The sequence below is a fragment of the Aptenodytes patagonicus genome, chromosome 12 (genome assembly GCF_965638725.1).
Source record: "Aptenodytes patagonicus chromosome 12, bAptPat1.pri.cur, whole genome shotgun sequence".
Lineage (NCBI taxonomy): Eukaryota > Metazoa > Chordata > Aves > Sphenisciformes > Spheniscidae > Aptenodytes > Aptenodytes patagonicus.
In genome coordinates, this window is record NC_134960.1 from 21,935,315 (window position 1) to 21,956,474 (window position 21,160).

At 60.3% G+C, this 21,160-nt stretch overlaps 3 pseudogenes; all 3 read right to left on the reverse strand.

Annotated features, from left to right (window-relative positions):
• Positions 1-351: 351 nt before the first annotated feature.
• LOC143166231 (protocadherin gamma-A10 pseudogene) lies at positions 352-3,567 on the reverse strand (annotated as a pseudogene).
• A 476-nt stretch (positions 3,568-4,043) lies between these two features.
• Positions 4,044-8,367, reverse strand: LOC143166232 (protocadherin gamma-B5 pseudogene; annotated as a pseudogene).
• Positions 8,368-18,040: 9,673 nt separating this feature from the next.
• Positions 18,041-20,713, reverse strand: LOC143166233 (protocadherin gamma-A12 pseudogene; annotated as a pseudogene).
• Positions 20,714-21,160: the final 447 nt, after the last annotated feature.

Genomic DNA, 21,160 nt, shown 5'->3' on the forward strand with positions numbered 1-21,160 from the left:
TAATCGGGGAAAGGAGGGAACTATAGCTCTTGTGTCCTTCAACAGCCCCTCACGAACAGCTCCCACGACTCGCACCTCCAACCCTTCACAACGTGCACTGTGTTCTTTGACCCTGATAATTTTCAAGCACGTGCCATCAAAGGGCCAGCTGTCCAGACCACTTCCCTATAAAAGGCACCAGGATCACCCACGGACTTCACATAGGTATCTTTACATCTCTGTCCTAAGACAGAAGATCTGCCTGCTCACTAGTCTTCTGGGAAGAAACATCAAGGGTCTAAAACTAAAAGGAGCGGTCCTCCAGGAGACACTGGGTCGGTGGACACCTGCGGAGGAGGAATATCCCCCTCCTTACACCTTGCCTTGCACCTTGAATCTCTCCCCTCCAGCACTCATATGGCTCTTGCCACAGCATCTATTTTCAAGCCAAGACACATCCAGCTCCCTCTTAAATAGCTCAACCTTAAAAGACAGGGAATCAGCAAAACACATTTCCCGTTTCCTCCAGTAGCCCTTCACACGCCGCCACCCAGAGACTTTCTCAAACAGTCACAACTTTTATGATTCTCTTTTGCCTTCACAACAGGCAGACAGACTTCGCCAAGGGACGAGTCGTTGCCCAGCCCATTTCTCCACCCCATGCACAAAGATGGCAGCACGGATGAGTACAAAGACACTTTGTTGCTCACTGCGTTATCATGGAGAAACATAAAGGTTTGCCTTTATGCAAAACGAGGTTGCCCAATTCTACCAGCATTTGAGAGCTGATCCAGGGGACGGCAAGGAAATTCTGGGACCCCGGTACTAGGAAGTACTTCACAATTTCAAGGAAGTGTCAGAGGAAGACCTCGAGACCAACCTTTCCCTGCGCAGCCGCACATGCAAGGGAAGCTTCCAGCCTTAGAGGAAGCTAGACACCAAGAGCTCTGCCCGGCCGGTACAGAGCACGGCACGTAAAACCCACACAGCAGACTCAGCGCACGTTGCGGAGGTGCCATTCACGCGCTGGCGACCATCGCAAAAGGTGATTGCCAAGACTGCGAACGGTGCGCTTGGGAACGTCCGTGGCTGCCCTCAGAATCCTAAGCGCCGCGTTAGACAAAAGAAGGGTAAACAAAATGAACCTACCTGAAAGGACACTTGGCCACCGTCCTCGGCAACGTGGTCGCCCGTGGCGACGAGCTCACCTGAAGCCTCAGCCGGCGGGCGGGCCGGGAGGGTGTCGCAGCAGCTGCCGGCCGACAAGCGGAGCTGGCTCTTGCGCGAGTCGGCGGTGAGCGACACCTCGTGCGAGTAGGAGCGCAGGAAGGCGCGGACGCCGTCGATGCCCACGAAGTGCGAGGCCGGCACGCCGCGCAAGGCGCCGCTGCCCGCCGCCAGCAGCTGCGAGCGGCGCCAGCGCCGCAGGCGCAGCGCCAGCAGCAGCAGCAGGAAGGCGAGGAAGAGGCAGGACACGGCCGCCACGGCCACCACCAGCCACCGCGTCAGGCTGCCGGCCGGCTCGCCCGGCGCCGCCGCCGCGCTGCCCAGCTCCGACAGCAGCTCGGCCACGCTCTCGGCCAGCACCACCGTCAGCGTGGCCGTGGCCGACAGCGCCGGCCGCCCGTGGTCCTTCACCACCACCACCAGGCTCTGCCGCGCCGCGTCGCGGGCCAGCGGGAAGCGCGCCGTCCGCACCTCGCCGCTGTGCAGCCCCACGCGGAACAGCCCCGGCTCCGTCGCCTTGGCCAGCTCGTACGACAGCCACGCGTTCTGACCCGCGTCCGCGTCCACCGCCACCACCTTGGCCACCAGCGCCCCGGGCTCCGCCGAGCGCGGCGCCAGCTCCACGCCCGACCAGCCCGCGCCCGGCGCCGCCGCCGCCGCCGCCGGCGGGTACAGCACCTGCGGCGCGTTGTCGTTCTCGTCCACGATCACGAGCCGCACCGACACGTTGCTGCTCAGCGCCGGCGCGCCGCCGTCCTCCGCCCGCACCCACAGCCCCACCTCGCGCACCTCCTCGTAGTCGAAGGAGCGCAGCGCGTACAGCGCGCCCGTCTCCGCCTGCACCGACACGTAGGACGAGAGCGGCGCGCCCCGCACCCGCCCCTCCGACAGCCGGTACCGCACGCGCGCGTTCTGCCCCCAGTCCGCGTCCGCCGCCCGCACCGTCAGCACCAGCGCGCCCGCCGCGTTGTTCTCGGGCACACGGGCGCTGTAGCGCGCCTCCGCGAACACCGGCGCGTTGTCGTTCACGTCCAGCACCCGCAGCGCCAGCACCGCGCTGCTCCACAGCGCCGGCGACCCGCCGTCCGCCGCCCGCACCGTCACGTTGTACTCCGCCACCTCCTCCCGGTCCAGCTCCCTCGCCGTCACCACGCGGTAGTACTCCGCGAAGGACTTCTCCAGCCGGAACGGGAGGCTCTCGCCGATGCTGCACCGCACCTCGCCGTTCGCCCCCGAGTCCCGGTCCTGCACGTGCAGCAGGGCCACCACCGTCCCCGGCGGCGCGTCCTCAGAGATCGCGCTCAGCTGAGAAGTCACTGTCAGTTCGGGCGCGTTGTCGTTCACGTCTGTCACCGCGATCGCGACTTTCGCCGTGTCGAAAAGGGCCCCGCCATCATTTCCCTGCACCTCCAGTTCATGTGAGGAGATTTCCTCAAAGTCCAAATCGTCCTTAACGGATATTTCTCCTGTCTCAGAATCCAGGTGAAAAAGTTTCGACGCCCGGTCTGAAATTTTCTTAAAACTGTATTTCACGTCGCCGTTCAGCCCCTCGTCGGCGTCGGTGGCCGTGAGGGTGACGAGGGCGGAGCCCACGGGCACGTCCTCCGGCACACGCACCGTGTACTCCGCCTGGCTGAACACGGGCGCGTTGTCGTTCGCGTCCAGCACCGCCACGCGGATCCGCGCCGTGCCCGTCCGCGCCGGCTCCCCGCCGTCGCTCGCCCTCAGCACCAGCTCGTGAAACGCCGCCGCCTCCCGGTCCAGCGCCTTCGCCAGCACCAGCTCGGGACGCTGGTCCCCGCCGGGGCCCGCCTGCACGGCCAGCGAGAAGTGCTCGTCGCCGCTCAGCTCGTAGCTCTGCACCGAATTCCGTCCCGCGTCCGGGTCTTGCGCGTCCCGCAGGGGAAACCGCGACCCCGCGGCGGTCATCTCGCTCAGTCTCAGCTCCGTTTCTGCCTCTCGGAAGCTGGGCGCGTTGTCGTTAATGTCCATGATCTCCACTTCGATCCCGTAAACCTTCATGTCCCCCTCCACTATCACCTCACAGCGCAGCTCGCATTGCTGCACACTCTCGCACAGCTGCTCTCTGTCTATCCTCTCCGCCGTCACCAAATGTCCCGTCTTCCCGTGCAGAGCGAAATACTGCGTCCTACCTCTGCCCACGATACGGACGCCGCGGTCGCGGGGCGCCGGCAGGTCCAGCCCCAGGTCCTTGGCCACGTCGCCCACGAACGAGCCCTTCGGCATCTCCTCGGGAACCGCGTAGCGCAGCTGCCCCCACGCCGCCTCCCACGCCGCCGCCAGGACGCACCACAGCAGGGCTCGCTCCCGCCGGCCACAGCGCCTCCCCGCCGCGACCATCTCCGCCGCGGCCCCGCCGGCGCCGCACCACCGCCGGCAGCTCCCCGCCGCCGCCGCCCAACGATCCGGCTGCGTCTCCCGCTCCGGCTCCGGCTCCGGCTGCGTCTCCCGCTCCGGCCCCGCTCGCCGCTCCCGGGCGCTGCCGCCGGCCCCTCCGCCTCGCTGCAGCACGGCTCCGCACCGCGGGGACGCTCGCAGACCGCCCGGCCGCCGAGCCAGCCAGCCAGCCAGCGAGCCAGCCGGGCCGCAGCGGGCGGGGCTGCCTGCAGCGCTCCGGCCTTCCTCTCGCTCCTCCTCGGTCAACAGCGGCGCCCGCAGCCTCCTCCCGGCACTGCAGGCACCGAGCGCTGCCGACCGCTGCCCGCCCTGCCTTTCCCACGGACACCTCGCGGGGACGGCGCCGTCGCCGCGGACACATCGCTTCCCGTCCGCCGGTGATCGCGGGCGTTGCCTTAAGCTCGAGACCATCTCTGCTCTCACGGTGCGACATCACCCTTCCCTTTCCGCAAGGTGATCGCAGCCAGGAAGAGGGCGGAGTCCTCCCGTCGATGTCTCATTTCTACCGCATGGCGAAAATTAATTCCTAATGGCGGTATATGTAAAGTAAAACAATTTTCCTTAATGCGACTTCTGGAATATTATTAGTCTTCTCCCGCTCGTCCAAAAGAAAAATCGCCCCCACGAATCTTTGTATCCGCCATGCTTGAATGACCGGTACACGGACAGCAAAAGCAAACGGGCTCTGAAACACAAACCGTGATATTCAGACCCTCCCCCGGAGAACCAGGGGTATCAGGCTCATTAATCCCCTCGGCAGGGACTTCTCTTTAACTACTCCCGTTCGCACGGAACACGGTCTAAATTAACTACTCCACCAGCACGGGCTGAGATGAGACATTTAAGGGCTGAAGAAGGTGGGGTCAGTCAGCTCAACCTGACACTCTAAGCCCCCCAACCCCGTACAGCTCCTCAGGAGGTGGGGCCGCTCAGGCACCTGCCGCGCGCTCTGGGCTTTCTCCCTGGAAGACCTTCCCGGGAGCACAGTACAGGCGGAGGCTCCCCTGCTGCTCGAAAACCACTCTCTCCCACCCACCCCGGGTGCACCCACCTGCAGGGAACCTGGCCAGATTCAGCTGCTCGGCTGAGTTTATACACGTTTTATCCAAGTAACTCTGCGGCCTGAACGACCAGCAAGGGGCTTTCATTTTCTCAGAAATCACTGTGTGAAAAGATCGATGCTTATTCATCTAATTCTCGAATCTCCAGGTTGGTACGACACCTTTTCAAGAAAATAGTGTAGGACGGCAGGAGAAGACAAGTACAGCTGCACGCTCTAAAATACACGGTTTAGGTCCGAGCACCTCTCTTTGGGAAAAGGGAAGAGGAAAAGAAGACAGGCTCTGAAAGACAAAAGGCTGTATTATTCTTTCTTGAGATCCCAGTCGACACCTTCACCTGCCTATGAAAGGCAGATCAGGAACGGTAAAAAAGAGGGAACTACCACCCAGGGTGGAAGAAAGAAAAAGGAGAAGTAACTGCACAGAGAAACAACGCCCGGACGAATTAACCCGTCCCACCCGGGCTACCGTTGCTGCAGCAGCCTTACCCCAACAGATGGGCGATACTCTCCTGCTTCACCAGGGAGGAACGACCCGTAACTTCTCCTCTCACGGAGAAAGCACGCACCTTTCAGGAAGGAGAAATCTCCAACACCAAGCGTCAGCCCCATTTTCCCGACCCCATAGTGTAGAATCAGCGCGTCTCTTTTTACGCAGTACGGACCCGCCTTCACCCTCACTACCCTTTCAGGCAACACAAGCTTCGCAGTCCAAACTTCTCACCTGACCCGCAACCTGCGACCGCCGACGAACCAAGAAGTGCCGTCGCCTACTGCCTGCTCTGAATGGAACGGCCTTACCCTGCTCGTCTCTCATTCCCGCATGGAGACACGGACCAGCACTTGCCACCCACACCCCCCGGGGAAACCCAGGCGAAAGAGGGTGGAGGCTCAGAAAGGCCCAAGGATCTCAGTCGGCACAGAAAGGATCCGGGTTAGCCATGACTAACGCATACCATTTTACAGAGCACGAGTTTTGTAGACAAAACTGCTCAGCTGGACCTGAACGCGCCATGAACGCCACCTGCGTGCTGCCAAAAGAGCTGCCAAAAGAAGGGATCGTTTCATTCGTTCGTGGGAACAGAGATGGGCACTACCGGGCAAAGCAGAGAAGCGACGAGCCAAGAGCCCGCTACCGCCAGCGTGAGGTGAGGAAAGGCTGAGCGACGAGGACTGCGCGGGCGTACCGACCTGCGGTGCGTCGGGGTCCGCGGGCGGCTCTCCCGCGCCGGCGCTGCTGCTCGGGCTCCGCTTCCCGCAGGGCTCCCCGCCGAGAAGCTCCTCCGCGGGCAGGCTGGGCAGCGGCGGCGGCGGCGGCGGCGGCGGCAGCCAAGCGCCCTCGGCCACGGCGCGGCCCGGCGCCACGCACAGGTTGTAGGAGTAGGGCAAGGTGCCCTCGCAGAAGTCGGCCGGGAAGGCGGCGCCGGCCACGGAGAAGCGCTGCGCGCCCAGGCAGCGCAGGACGGCGGGCGGCCCGGCCCGGCGCACCCGCGCCAGCACGGCCAGCGCCACGCTCAGCAGGAACAGGGCGCAGAGGAGCGCCAGCGCCAGCACCAGGTAGAACTGCAGCTCCGCCGGCGAGTCGGCGCCCGCCGCCCGCTCGCTCAGCTCCGGCAGCGCCTCCTGCAAGCTCTCGGCCAGCACCACGTGCAGCGTGGCCGTGGCCGACAGCGCCGGCTGCCCGTGGTCCTTCACCACCACCACCAGCCGCTGCTTCGCCGCGTCCCTCTCCGACACGGCCCGCGCCGTCCGCACCTCGCCGCTGTGCAGCCCCACGCGGAACAGCGCCGGCTCCGGCGCCTGCACCAGCTCGTACGACAGCCACGCGTTGCGCCCCGCGTCCGCGTCCACCGCCACCACCTTGGCCACCACGTACCCGGCCTCGGCCGACCGCGGCACCACCTCGAACGGCGACCCCGACGCCCCCGACGCCCCCGCCCCCGCGCCCGCCCCCGCGCCCGCGCCCGCGCCCGCCGCCGGCCACAGCACCCGCGGCGCGTTGTCGTTGCGGTCCAGCACGAAGACGCGCACCGTCGCCGTCGAGCTCCGCGCCGGCGCCCCGCCGTCCTGCGCCCGCACCGCCACCGCGAACTCGCGGCACTGCTCGTAGTCGAAGGAGCGCTGCGCGTACACCGCGCCGCTCCGCGCCTCCACCGACACGTACGGCGCCGCGCCCGCCGCGCCCGCGCTGCCGCCCGCCAGCCAGTAGCTCACGCGCCCGTTGGCGCCCGCGTCCGCGTCCCGCGCGCGCACGCGCACCACCGCCGCGCCCGCCGCGTTGTTCTCCGCCACGTAGGCGCTGTAGGCGGCCTCCTCGAACACCGGCGCGTTGTCGTTCACGTCCGACACCTCCAGCACCAGCGCCGCGCGGCTGGACAGCGCCGGGCTGCCCCGGTCCCTGGCCACCACCGCCACCCGGTGCTCGGCCGCCTGCTCCCGGTCCAGCGCGCTCGCCGTCACCACCTTGTACGAGCCGCCCGACGACGCCACGATCGACAGCGGCGCCTCGCCCCGCAGCTCGCACGACACCTGCCCGTTCTCCCCGGAGTCCCGGTCCCGCACTTTCACCAGGGCCACCACCGTGCCGGGCGGCGCGTCCTCGGGCACCGGGCTCGACACCGACAACATCGTGATTTCGGGCGCGTTGTCGTTCTCGTCGCTGATGTCTATCTGCACTTCGCAGTGAGCCGTGAGCCCGCCGCCGTCCCTCGCCTCCAGGCCGAAGCTGTATGTCCTCTTCTCCTCGAAATCCAGGGGCCCCGCCGTCCTGACCTCGCCGCTGTCGCTGTCCACACTGAACAACGCGCGGACGCCGTCCGGGACGTTGCCGAAGGAGTAGGAGACCCGCCCGTTGGAGCCCGCGTCCGCGTCCGTGGCTCGCACCCGCAGCACCGGCGAGCCCGCCGGCACATTCTCCCGCACTCGCGCCTCGTACACGCTTTTACTGAACACGGGCGCGTTGTCGTTGGCGTCCGACACGTTGACGCGAACCTGCACAGTCCCGGACCTCACGGGGTCCCCGCCATCCACCGCCGTCAGCACCAGCTGAAAGGAGCTCTGCTTCTCGCGGTCCAGCGCTCTCTCCAGCACTAATTCCGGCTGCTTGCTCCCGCCCGGGCTCTCCTTCACGGCCAGACTGAAGGACGGGTTGCTAGTGAGCTCGTAAGTCAGCAGCGCGTTGCTGCCCACGTCCGCGTCTCGGGCCACCTCCAGCGGAAAACGCGCCCCGGGAAGCGTCCATTCACCGATCTCGAGGTCCAGCGCAGCCTTGCTGAAGGCCGGGGAATTGTCGTTCACGTCCTGGATGGCCACCTCGACGTGGAAAACGTTCAGCGGGTTCTGCACCAGCGCCTCGAAGCTGACGGAGCAGGACGCCGACTCGCCGCACATCTCCTCCCGGTCCAGCCTCTCGCTCACGTACAGGTTCCCGCTCTCCCCGCTCACCGTGAAGTATTGCTTCTCCGCGCTGAGCCGCAGCTTGCGTGCCGGCAGGTCCGCCGGGCTCAGCCCCAGGTCCCGCGCCAGCGGCCCCACCAGCGAGCCTCTGCCCAGCTCCTCGGGGATGGCGTAGCGGATCCGCTCCGGCGCCGCCCGGCAGCACAAGCACAGCAGCAAAGCGGGCAGCAGCACTCGCCCGGCCGCTCGCCGGCCGCTCTGCCGCTGCCTGCCCGCCATTCTCGGCAGCGCTCGCCGCGCTCCTCCCTCCTGCCGCTGCCCTCCCTCCCTCCCGGCCGCTCTCCGCAGCGAGCGCAGGGGCGGCCGCAGGGCAGCGAGCTCGCCGCCGCCTCGGACGCCGCCGCCGCTCCCCGCGCCGCGACGCCTCTCGCCTCTGCTGCCCGTGCCGCTGCCGCTCTGGCCGGCGCCGTGCGAGCCAGCAGCCTGCGGGGGCACGACGCTGCGCCGCCTCCGCCTCCGGCGCCGGCGCCGGCTGCGGCTCCGGCTGCGGCTCCGGCGCCGCTCCGCGTCGGCCAACAGCGGCACCCGGAGGCGCCGCGACGCCACCGCAGCCGCCTCATGGCCGCGCTCGCAGGGGCCCGGGCTTTTGACCGGGGCTGAGTGGCTGCGCCCACCCTTGGCGTCTCTCTTTTACTACAATCAGGAGGCGCAGAAGCACTTGCTTAACGCCACTCCAAAGGGTTTAAACCTGAGATACGCTGTCGGGTACTTTTAGGGCATCTCCTGGAGTCGCAATGAATGGTCGGCAGTAAATATTCATTTGGGGTAATCAATAAGCCATCAGAAACAGAATGAAGCAAAAGTCATTGCAGTCCTGTCATGCCAGACCTGCCAAGGGTTTCCGTCTTCCCTGCGGTTCTTCCTTTTACTCTCTTGTGTCTCTGATGTTTGTCCCACCGTTGATTTTCCTTGTAGGGAGCAGAACAATCACACTGAGAAACGTATCACCCCAAAGGTAATGTGTAGAGCTCTCTGCTGAGATCACAGAACACCCTTCATTAATTTGTTTCTGATTCACAAAACAAGTTCCTTCTGTTACGTCTCCATATCTGATGGGGAAAGCCAGGTCAAGTCTTTCATAGAATCATAGAAAGGTTTAGGCTAGAAGGGACCTTTAAAGACCATCGAATCCACCCCTCTGACAAAGGCAGGGACACCCTTCAAAGGACCAGATTGCTCAAAGCCCCGTCCTACTTGACCTTGAGCACTCCCAATGGTGGCGCATACACAACTTCTCTGGACAGTGTGTTCCAGTGTCTCACCACCCTCATCATAAAACATTTCTTCTTTACCTCCAATCAAAACCTACCCTCTTTCAGTTTAAAACCATTGCCCCTTGTCCTGTCACGACAGACCCCGGTAAAAACTCTTTCTTATAAGCCCCCCTTATATCTTGAAAAGGTGCACCATAAGGTCTCCCCAGAGCCTTCTCGTCTCCAGGCTGAAAAGCCTCAACTCTCTCAGCCCTGCTTCATAGCAGAGGTGTTCCAGACCTTTGACCAGTTTCATGGTCCTCCTCTGGACCTACTCTAACTATGCTCCATATCCTTCTTGTAGTGTGGGCCCCAGAGCTGCACGCAGTACTCCAGGTGGGGTCTCATGAAAGCGGAGCAGAGGGAGACAACCACCACGCTACTTGTTACCCAGGCCAGGAGACAATTGGGTTTCCTGGCAGCAAGCGCTCACTGCCAGCTCATGTCCCATTTGTCACCCACCACTACCCCCAAGTCCTTCTCCACAGGGCTGCTCTCAACCCATTCATCCCACAGTCTGCACTGAAACTGGGGACTGCCCCAAACCAGGTGCAGGACCTTGAACTTGGCCTTGTTGAACTTCATGAGGTTCGCACGGTCCCACTTCTCCAGCCTTGCAAGGTCGCTCTGGATGGCATCCCTTGCCTCCAGTGAATCAACGGCACCACTCAGCTTGGTGTCCTCCGCAACCTCGTTGAGGGTGCACTCAATCCCACACTCTATGAAGATACTAAATAGTACTGGCCCTGGTGCGGACCCTCGAGGGACACCACACGTTACTGGTTTCCACTTGGACAGTGAGCCATTGACTATAACTCAGGGAAAGTTATTCCTTCAAGGAAGATGTCATATGTCATCCAGGCTAGTGGACCACCATGGAGAGGGGTATCCAGTACCTGAGGGAATTAGCTGTGCTGGAGGTGGTTTATGGTGACCTGAAAAACAAGCAGCTATGCAAAGATCCAGATGAAGTCAAGTGCACACGACCCATGTGGCAGAAGTTTGTAAGGAGCGCACCATTGTCGTATGCCAAGTCATTGGCAGTGATGGCCTGGAAAGACGGAGAGGGACAAACAGTGCATGAATTGGCTGGTTAACTCCGGCAATATGAAGAAAGTCTCTCTTCCTCCCTCGTCTTGGCTGTGGAGAAACTGTCCCGGAAGCTCCAGCAACTTGAAGAGGGTAGGTCCTACTCCCCACCTGTACGGACCAGTATCTCGGCTATTAGGAGTCAGCGTTCTTTTGCTCAAGAGAGAGGCTATAAAGGGTACACACCACAGGGCACCCTATGGTTTTACCTGCGTGACGACGGAGAGGACATGAGAAAGTGGGATGGAAAGCCCACCTCAGCCCTAGAGGCACGGGTACGTGAGTTGCAAGGAAAAGCAATCACAAAAGGGGGTTCTTCCAGGAAAATTGCTGCTCCAGTTTCCAGCGGGCAGTTCCCCAGGCAGAGTAGAAGGACCCATCTTACTTCTGCTCTTAATGAAGAGACTTCTGACTCGTATTTACAGGAACTGAGAAACGAATACTATGACGAGGACTAGAGGGGCCCTGCCTCCAGCCAGGTGGAGGAAAGGGACAACCGGGTTTACTGGACTGTGTGGATTCGGTGGCCTGGCACATCGGACCCACAGGCGTATAAGGCTCTAGCAGACACCGGTGCACAGTGTACCCTAATGCCATCAAGCTATACGGGGGCAGAACCCATCTGTATTTCTGGGGTGACGGGGGGACGCCAACAGCTAACTGTATTGGAAGCCGAAGTGAGTCTAACTGGGAGTGAGTGGCAGAAGCACCCCATTGTGACTGGCCCAGGGGCTCCGTGCACCCTTGGCATAGACTGCCTCAGGAGAGGGTATTTCCAGGACCCAGAAGGGTACCGGTGGGCTTTTGGTATAGCTGCCTTGGAGGCGGAAGACATTAAACTGCTGTCTACCTTGCCTGGTCCCTCAAAGGACCCTTCTCTTGTGGGGTTGCTGAAGGTCGAAGACCAACAGGTGCCAATCGCTACCACCACACTGCACCGGTGCCAATATCGCACCAACCGAGACTCCCTGGTTCCCATCCATAAGCTGATTCTTCAACTGGAGAGCCACGGAGTGATCAGCAAGACTCGCTCACCCTTTAACAGTCCCATATGGCCAGTGCAAAAGGCTAATGGAGAGTGGAGACTAACAGCAGACTATTGTGGCCTGAACAAAGTCATGCTACTGCTGAGTGCTGCTGTGCCGGACATGCCTGAACTTCAATACCAACTGGAGTCAAAGGCAGCCAAGCGGTATGCCACAAGTGATATCGCTAAGGCGTTTTTCTCAATCCCTTTGGCAGCAGAGTGCAGGCCACAGTTTGCTTTCACTTGGAGGGGCGTCCAGTACACCTGGAACCGACTGCCCCAGGGCTCAAAACACAGCCATTTGCCATGGACTGATCCAGACTGCACTGCAACAGGGTGACACTCTGCAACACCTGCAACACATTGATGACATCATTGTGTGGGGCAACACAGCAGGAGAAGTTTTTCAAAGAGGGAAGAAAAGAGTCCAACTCCTTCTGAAAGCCGGTTTTGCCATAAACCAAAGCAAAGTCAAGGGACCTGCACAGGAGATCCAGTTTTGAGGAATAAAATGGCAAGATGGACGTCGTCAGATCCCAATGGATGTGATCAACAAAATAACAGCCACCAACTCCACCAACTAGCAAAAAGGAAACACAAGCTTGCTTAGGCGTTGTGGGTTTTGGAGAATGCATATTCCAAATCACAGTCTGATCGTAAACCCCCTCTATCAAGTGACCCGGAAGAAGAACCATTTCAAATGGGGCCCTGAGCAACGACAAGCTTTTGAACAAATCAAAGAGGAGATAGTTCATGCAGTAGCCCTGGGGCCAGTCCGGGCAGGACAAGATGTAAAAAATGTGCTCTCCACCGCAGCCAGGGAGAATGGCCCTACCTGGAGGCTCTGGCAGAAAGCACCAGGGGAGACTCGAGGTCGACCCCTGGGGTTTTGGAGTCGGGGATACAGAGGATCCGAGGCCCGCTATACTCCAACTGAAAGAGACATACTGGCAGCATATGAAGGGGTTTCAGCTGCTTCGGAAGTCACTGGTACTGAAGCACAGCTCCTCCTGGCACCCCGACGGCCGGTGCTGGGCTGGAAGTTCAAAGGGAGGGTCCCCTGTACGCATCATGCAACTGATGCTACGTGGAGTAAGTGGGTCGCACTGACCACACAACGGGCTCGAATAGGAACCCCAGTCGCCCAGGAATCTTGGAAGTGATCATGGATTGGCCAGAAGGCAAAGATTTTGGAATATCGCCAGAGGAGGAGGTGACGCGTGCTGAGGAGGCCCCACTGTATAATAAACTACCAGCAAATGAGAAACAATATGCTCTGTTCACTGATGGGTCCTGTCGTCTTGTGGGAAAGCATCGGAGGTGGAAAGCGGCTGTATGGAGTCCCATGAGACAAGTTGTAGAAACTGCTGAAGGAGAAGGTGAATTTGCAGAAGTAAAGGCCATCCAGCTGGCTTTAGACACTGCTGACCGAGAAAAGTGGCCAGTGCTCTCTCTCTATACTGACTCATGGACGGTGGCAAATGCCCTGTGGGGGTGGTTACAGCAATGGAAGTGGAGCAATTGGCAGCGCAGAGGCAAACCCATCTGGGCTGCCGCATTGTGGCAAGATATTGCTGCCCGGGTAGAGAACCTGGTTGTAAAAGTCCGTGAAGTAGATGCTCACGTACCCAAGAGTCGATATCCTTCTTGTAGTGTGGGCCCCAGAGCTGCACGCAGTACTCCAGGTGGGGTCTCATGAAAGCGGAGCAGAGGGAGAGAACCACCACGCTTCTTGTTACGCAGCCCAGGATATGACTGTGTTTCCTGGCAGCAAGCGCTCGTTGCCAGCTCATGTCCCATTTGGCCACCCAAACCAGGCACAGGACCTTGTTGAAATTCATGGCCCCACTTCTCCAGCCTTGCAAGGTCGCTCTGGATGGCATCCCTTGCCTCCAGTGAATCAACGGCACCACTCAGCTTGGTGTCCTCTGCAACCTCGTTGAGGGTGCACTCAATCCCACATTCTATGAAGATACTAAATAGTACTGGCCCTGGTGCGGACCCTCGAGGGACACCACATGTCACTGGTTTCCACTTGGATATTGAGCCATTGACTATAACTCTTTGGACGCAGCTGTCCAGACACTTCCTCATCCATCTAAGAGCCCACCTGTCAAACCCACCTCTCTCCAACTGAGTGGCCAGCATGTTATGGGGGACTGTCGGGGGGACACCCTGCACGCGTTCTCCCACTCAGCCCCCGTCTCTTCATGGAAACCTTGGCGGGGCGCGGTTGCCACTCTGCACTTTGAGGACTGCGGTAGAGATGGTCTTGCTTTCTTTCGCTACAGACAAGTGTGCCCCTGGGAGCACACGTCTGCCTGTGAAAGCCTTCCTCTTTACAGCTGTCAACATCAAAGGTGTGTACGGGAACTGCACCTGCACGCAGACAACTGCAACAGATGGGACCTTCCACATTTGACCAGACACCCCGAGGCCGAGCCGTAGCTCATGACAACAAGCAAGGCAAGAGTTAGAAACATACAGGAATGAAGGGATCGGGTGGAATAGCATTTCTGAGGCCAAACTTATTGAGCAGAAGCAACTCAAATTCCATGGTACTCCATTAGGCACACGCTTGTGTTAACTATGGCAAGCAAGGAAATGACCAGCTGTTCTTCTATACCCCCCCACCCCCGAGCTCCCCTGTCTTCTCTCCAACCCTACACACCTTGCGGGTTTGCTTCTCACCTGCTCACAACTGCCAAAAACACATCATGGGAGGATCATGCACTACCATCACACCAAGAAGGGAGGTACATTTCTCTGCTCAAGAGCAGTCTCAGAAGAAAAGGTTCTAAAGCACACGAATGATAAACGGCCAAAATAAAAGCAGAGCGGTCGTCCAGCAGAGAATGGGTCATCAGACTCACGGTTTAGGGGGAACCTCCTCCCCTCTTTTATCACACGCACTGTTCCACAGAGGTGCGACTTCTACTAAGGTCGTGTTTACATCTATTCCCCCCAACAATAACAGAACACAAAGATACCCTCACATCTCCTGCCCTTCACACCCGCTGCAGCAAGACCAAGAGGCACTACCACACGGCGCATTGCTAAACGAAGCGATGCTGATAAACACCAGTAAAGCTACAGACGTATGAGACCAGGTAACGAAAAGCAAAAACATAACTCAGACAAGCAAGGCAAGGAAGCTTTCAAAGAGAAAGTGTTGTCAGAGAAACTCACCGGGAAGTCTTCTTGGTCTTCACTGCGGGTGTTGAAATTCATCCCTGAGAGCACCTGGGAGTCACTGAGGTCTCAAGCACAAGTGCGGCCCTAAAGTCTTGCTCTGGACAAAATAGCAGGGGGCTTCAGTTGAAGAAATAGTCAGCAGCTCATGTGGCCTGCTCATCTCCCACAGACATGAAGCCGTAAGAGTAAACACCTTATTGTGGGCCTCGTTCCCAAGCTAAGTCTTCTGAGAAATTACCACAGGTTCTCTTTCAGCTTCTCCTTCGTTTCCCTCACACCAAAAATTCTGTCCTACGTAGCTGAAGGAAGTATTTGCTGCAAAGCAACACTCACAGTTTCAAACGCAAAAAGCACTGTCCAGAAATGGGGAAAAGGAAACACGACCTTCCAGGAAACAAAGGCCTGAGAGAAAGTGTAATTACAGCTGTGAAGGAACTCTACATCGCAACGTTTCAGGGAGATGGAAATGGATAACGGAGGGTTCACATGGGAACTATGAGCCGTTCTGCCCATACATCATCATTCTACATGCACAGTTATTGCACAAATACTTCATGATAGGAGGACGACCATTGCCTTTCAGGAGAGGGAATCCAGGATCACCGCATCAATGGCACAGGCCTTGGCACCAGGTGTGAAATCAAACCATTGCTCAGCCAAAACCACGTTGAACCACGTGGTCATGGTTGGAAGCCAGCCTCTCTCCCTCCTTGCTCTGCACTCACAGCCTTTAGTTGCACCATGGACAATACCCAACAGTTTGGCCATATAGCGGACACAGGCAAAAAAGCATGTCATTCGGTGACATTTTAGGGATACGGAAGTCTATCAATGTCTTTGTCTTGGCAGCTGAACACCTTCAAGGTAGGGATGGAAACTGCTTCCCCAGCCCAACAGTTACAAAACATCTTTTAAGGTTTCAAGGGTCACCAGCCACAATGAGGCCCCGCCTTAGACCTGGACAACAAAGGCGGCAAGAATGGGAAACCTACGGAAGTGAAGGCATCACAGCTTGACGTTTCAGATTATGTCAGCTCTAGAAGGTACACAAGAAGGGTATCTCGTTGGTAACAAGTCCACAGGAGACTCACACAGGAGCTCACACCAAAGACCACAGCCACGGATCCTCAACGCAATTTCTTTGGACAATAAGAAAGGGAAAATGCACAGAACCACAACTGTGGGACCCATATAACAACTAGGACAAACTGAACCTTGACACCTAAATGTTCTTGCAGACATTTCAAATTATACCACAGCAAACTTTCTCCCCTGCCCCGTCTCTGGACAGACAGAATTTTTCACCCTGCCCAAACGTTACGCAACAGGAAAGCTACGTTTGCAGACAGACACCACTGAAAGAAAAGTTGCACGCACAACTTCGCCTCCTCTCAGAACAAGGATCACCACACGGATGCATGCAAAGACATTTCTCTGCTCGCACACTACCTCAAAGAAACGTAACATGGTCTCAGGTGCATAAGCGATATGCAGCTCCGACAAAGACCCGGTCGCCAAAGTATCAACTCAAAGACACCATCATCCTTCTTCAGCACTTTGGGCAACTTGGGAGATACACGACTCTCAAATCTCAACGTAAATTGTACGTCCATGCTCAAGAACCGCCATTGACGGGAAGCAGCATGCAACAGGAAAGCAAACTGATGCTTGGCCAGCTGGAATCTGAGCAGTGTGATAGCCAAAAATAAGACACCTTCAGACTCACTTTATGTATTCCACCAACGAGCCCTGGGCATTAACAAGACACGTGCCTTGTCTCCACCAGTAACTCCTCACACACAGCGCCCCCAAGACAGAGACCCCTCCAGCCCTTCACAGCTCGCATGCTTGTCAATGATTTTCATGATTTGCAGATAGACTCCGTCAAAAGAAAAGCTGCACAGACAACTTCTCCTTACCATGGATAACGTTTGACTTCTCACCGCGTGTCTGTGACAAGCAAGAGCATTTCTTCCAGTAACGTTTTAAGGAAACACGTCTACGAAAGCCTTTCTCTTTACAGCTGTAAACATGAAAGGCGCATACGGGACAGCCAGACAAACCGTGTAACAGATGTGATCTTCCACACATTATCAGAGACAACGGCCCCCCTTCCGAGCATTACAACGAGCAAGGCAAGAACTTCACACCTGCAGGTGTGAAGGAAGGCATCAGAACATACCCTTCTAGCGTATGGCACGTAGAGTAGGTACACAGTTCAGGTGTTTCGTAGGCAGTGGATACACGGTTTGCTCTTCCCAAAGCTCCCATGATGGCATTTGTCATAAGCACACAATCAAGCTGTTAGTTAAGAACTGAGGACAACCTGCAAACACACAGGAGGAACCTCCCAGGGCTCCCAGTAGAGCTGGAGTGACATGTCTTAGGCCAAACTTACTTGGGAAGCCAGACCTCACGTTGCATGATCCTACAGCTGGGCATTAATCGGGGAAAGGAGGGAACTATAGCTCTTGTGTCCTTCAACAGCCCCTCACGAACAGCTCCCACGACTCGCACCTCCAACCCTTCACAACGTGCACTGTGTTCTTTGACCCTGATAATTTTCAAGCACGTGCCATCAAAGGGCCAGCTGTCCAGACCACTTCCCTATAAAAGGCACCAGGATCACCCACGGACTTCACATAGGTATCTTTACATCTCTGTCCTAAGACAGAAGATCTGCCTGCTCACTAGTCTTCTGGGAAGAAACATCAAGGGTCTAAAACTAAAAGGAGCGGTCCTCCAGGAGACACTGGGTCGGTGGACACCTGCGGAGGAGGAATATCCCCCTCCTTACACCTTGCCTTGCACCTTGAATCTCTCCCCTCCAGCACTCATATGGCTCTTGCCACAGCATCTATTTTCAAGCCAAGACACATCCAGCTCCCTCTTAAATAGCTCAACCTTAAAAGACAGGGAATCAGCAAAACACATTTCCCGTTTCCTCCAGTAGCCCTTCACACGCCGCCACCCAGAGACTTTCTCAAACAGTCACAACTTTTATGATTCTCTTTTGCCTTCACAACAGGCAGACAGACTTCGCCAAGGGACGAGTCGTTGCCCAGCCCATTTCTCCACCCCATGCACAAAGATGGCAGCACGGATGAGTACAAAGACACTTTGTTGCTCACTGCGTTATCATGGAGAAACATAAAGGTTTGCCTTTATGCAAAACGAGGTTGCCCAATTCTACCAGCATTTGAGAGCTGATCCAGGGGACGGCAAGGAAATTCTGGGACCCCGGTACTAGGAAGTACTTCACAATTTCAAGGAAGTGTCAGAGGAAGACCTCGAGACCAACCTTTCCCTGCGCAGCCGCACATGCAAGGGAAGCTTCCAGCCTTAGAGGAAGCTAGACACCAAGAGCTCTGCCCGGCCGGTACAGAGCACGGCACGTAAAACCCACACAGCAGACTCAGCGCACGTTGCGGAGGTGCCATTCACGCGCTGGCGACCATCGCAAAAGGTGATTGCCAAGACTGCGAACGGTGCGCTTGGGAACGTCCGTGGCTGCCCTCAGAATCCTAAGCGCCGCGTTAGACAAAAGAAGGGTAAACAAAATGAACGTACCTGAAAGGACACTTGGCCACCGTCCTCGGCAACGTGGTCGCCCGTGGCGACGAGCTCACCTGAAGCCTCAGCCGGCGGGCGGGCCGGGAGGGTGTCGCAGCAGCTGCCGGCCGACAAGCGGAGCTGGCTCTTGCGCGAGTCGGCGGTGAGCGACACCTCGTGCGAGTAGGAGCGCAGGAAGGCGCGGACGCCGTCGATGCCCACGAAGTGCGAGGCCGGCACGCCGCGCAAGGCGCCGCTGCCCGCCGCCAGCAGCTGCGAGCGGCGCCAGCGCCGCAGGCGCAGCGCCAGCAGCAGCAGCAGGAAGGCGAGGAAGAGGCAGGACACGGCCGCCACGGCCACCACCAGCCACCGCGTCAGGCTGCCGGCCGGCTCGCCCGGCGCCGCCGCCGCGCTGCCCAGCTCCGACAGCAGCTCGGCCACGCTCTCGGCCAGCACCACCGTCAGCGTGGCCGTGGCCGACAGCGCCGGCCGCCCGTGGTCCTTCACCACCACCACCAGGCTCTGCCGCGCCGCGTCGCGGGCCAGCGGGAAGCGCGCCGTCCGCACCTCGCCGCTGTGCAGCCCCACGCGGAACAGCCCCGGCTCCGTCGCCTTGGCCAGCTCGTACGACAGCCACGCGTTCTGACCCGCGTCCGCGTCCACCGCCACCACCTTGGCCACCAGCGCCCCGGGCTCCGCCGAGCGCGGCGCCAGCTCCACGCCCGACCAGCCCGCGCCCGGCGCCGCCGCCGCCGCCGCCGGCGGGTACAGCACCTGCGGCGCGTTGTCGTTCTCGTCCACGATCACGAGCCGCACCGACACGTTGCTGCTCAGCGCCGGCGCGCCGCCGTCCTCCGCCCGCACCCACAGCCCCACCTCGCGCACCTCCTCGTAGTCGAAGGAGCGCAGCGCGTACAGCGCGCCCGTCTCCGCCTGCACCGACACGTAGGACGAGAGCGGCGCGCCCCGCACCCGCCCCTCCGACAGCCGGTACCGCACGCGCGCGTTCTGCCCCCAGTCCGCGTCCGCCGCCCGCACCGTCAGCACCAGCGCGCCCGCCGCGTTGTTCTCGGGCACACGGGCGCTGTAGCGCGCCTCCGCGAACACCGGCGCGTTGTCGTTCACGTCCAGCACCCGCAGCGCCAGCACCGCGCTGCTCCACAGCGCCGGCGACCCGCCGTCCGCCGCCCGCACCGTCACGTTGTACTCCGCCACCTCCTCCCGGTCCAGCTCCCTCGCCGTCACCACGCGGTAGTACTCCGCGAAGGACTTCTCCAGCCGGAACGGGAGGCTCTCGCCGATGCTGCACCGCACCTCGCCGTTCGCCCCCGAGTCCCGGTCCTGCACGTGCAGCAGGGCCACCACCGTCCCCGGCGGCGCGTCCTCAGAGATCGCGCTCAGCTGGGAAGTCACTGTCAGTTCGGGCGCGTTGTCGTTCACGTCTGTCACCGCGATCGCGACTTTCGCCGTGTCGAAAAGCCCTCCTCCGTCCCGCGCCTGCACCTCCAGCTCGTAGGAGTCGCCTTCCTCGAAGTCCAGGCTCCGCAGCAGCGTGATCGCTCCCGTCCCGGCCTCCAGCTGGAAAATCTGCGAGGCTTTCACAGAAAGCGGTTGATAAGAATACTTTACGTCGCCGTTCAGCCCCTCGTCGGCGTCGGTGGCCGTGAGGGTGACGAGGGCGGAGCCCACGGGCACGTCCTCCGGCACACGCACCGTGTACTCCGCCTGGCTGAACACGGGAGCGTTGTCGTTCGCGTCCAGCACCGCCACGCGGATCCGCGCCGTGCCCGTCCGCGCCGGCTCCCCGCCGTCGCTCGCCCTCAGCACCAGCTCGTGAAACGCCGCCGCCTCCCGGTCCAGCGCCTTCGCCAGCACCAGCTCGGGACGCTGGTCCCCGCCGGGGCCCGCCTGCACGGCCAGCGAGAAGTGCTCGTCGCCGCTCAGCTCGTAGCTCTGCACCGAATTCCGTCCCGCGTCCGGATCGTGAGCCCTGGCCAGGGGAAACCGCCACCCCGGGGCGGTCGTCTCGCTCAGTCTCAGCTCCGTTTCTGCCTCTCGGAAGCTGGGCGCGTTGTCGTTAATGTCCGTGATCTCCACTTCGATTCCGTAAACCTTCATGTCCCCCTCCACTATCACCTCACAGCGCAGCACGCATTGCTGCACCAGCCGGCACAGCTGCTCTCTGTCTATCTTCTCCGCCGTCACCAAATGTCCCGTCTTCCCGTGAAGAGCGAAATACTGCGTCCTACCTCTGCCCAAGATGCGGAGGCCGCGGTCGCGGGGCGCCGGCAGCTCCAGCCCCAGGTCCTTGGCCACGTCGCCCACGAACGAGCCCTTCGGCATCTCCTCGGGAACCGCGTAGCGCAGCTGCCCCCACGCCGCCTCCCACGCCGCCGCCAGGACGCACCACAGCAGGGCTCGCTCCCGCCGGCCACAGCGCCTCCCCGCCGCGACCATCTCCGCCGCGGCCCCGCCGGCGCCGCACCACCGCCGGCAGCTCCCCGCCGCCGCCGCCCAACGATCCGGCTCCCGCTCCGGCTCCCGCTCCGGCCCCGGCTCCGGCTCGCCGCTCCCGGGCGCTGCCGCCGGCCCCTCCGCCTCGCTGCAGCACGGCTCCGCACCGCGGGGACGCTCGCAGACCGCCCGGCCGCCGAGCCAGCCAGCCAGCCAGCGAGCCAGCCGGGCCGCAGCGGGCGGGGCTGCCTGCAGCGCTCCGGCCTTCCTCTCGCTCCTCCTCGGTCAACAGCGGCGCCCGCAGCCTCCTCCCGGCACTGCAGGCACCGAGCGCTGCCGACCGCTGCCCGCCCTGCCTTTCCCACGGACACCTCGCGGGGACGGCGCCGTCGCCGCGGACACATCGCTTCCCGTCCGCCGGTGATCGCGGGCGTTGCCTTAAGCTCGAGA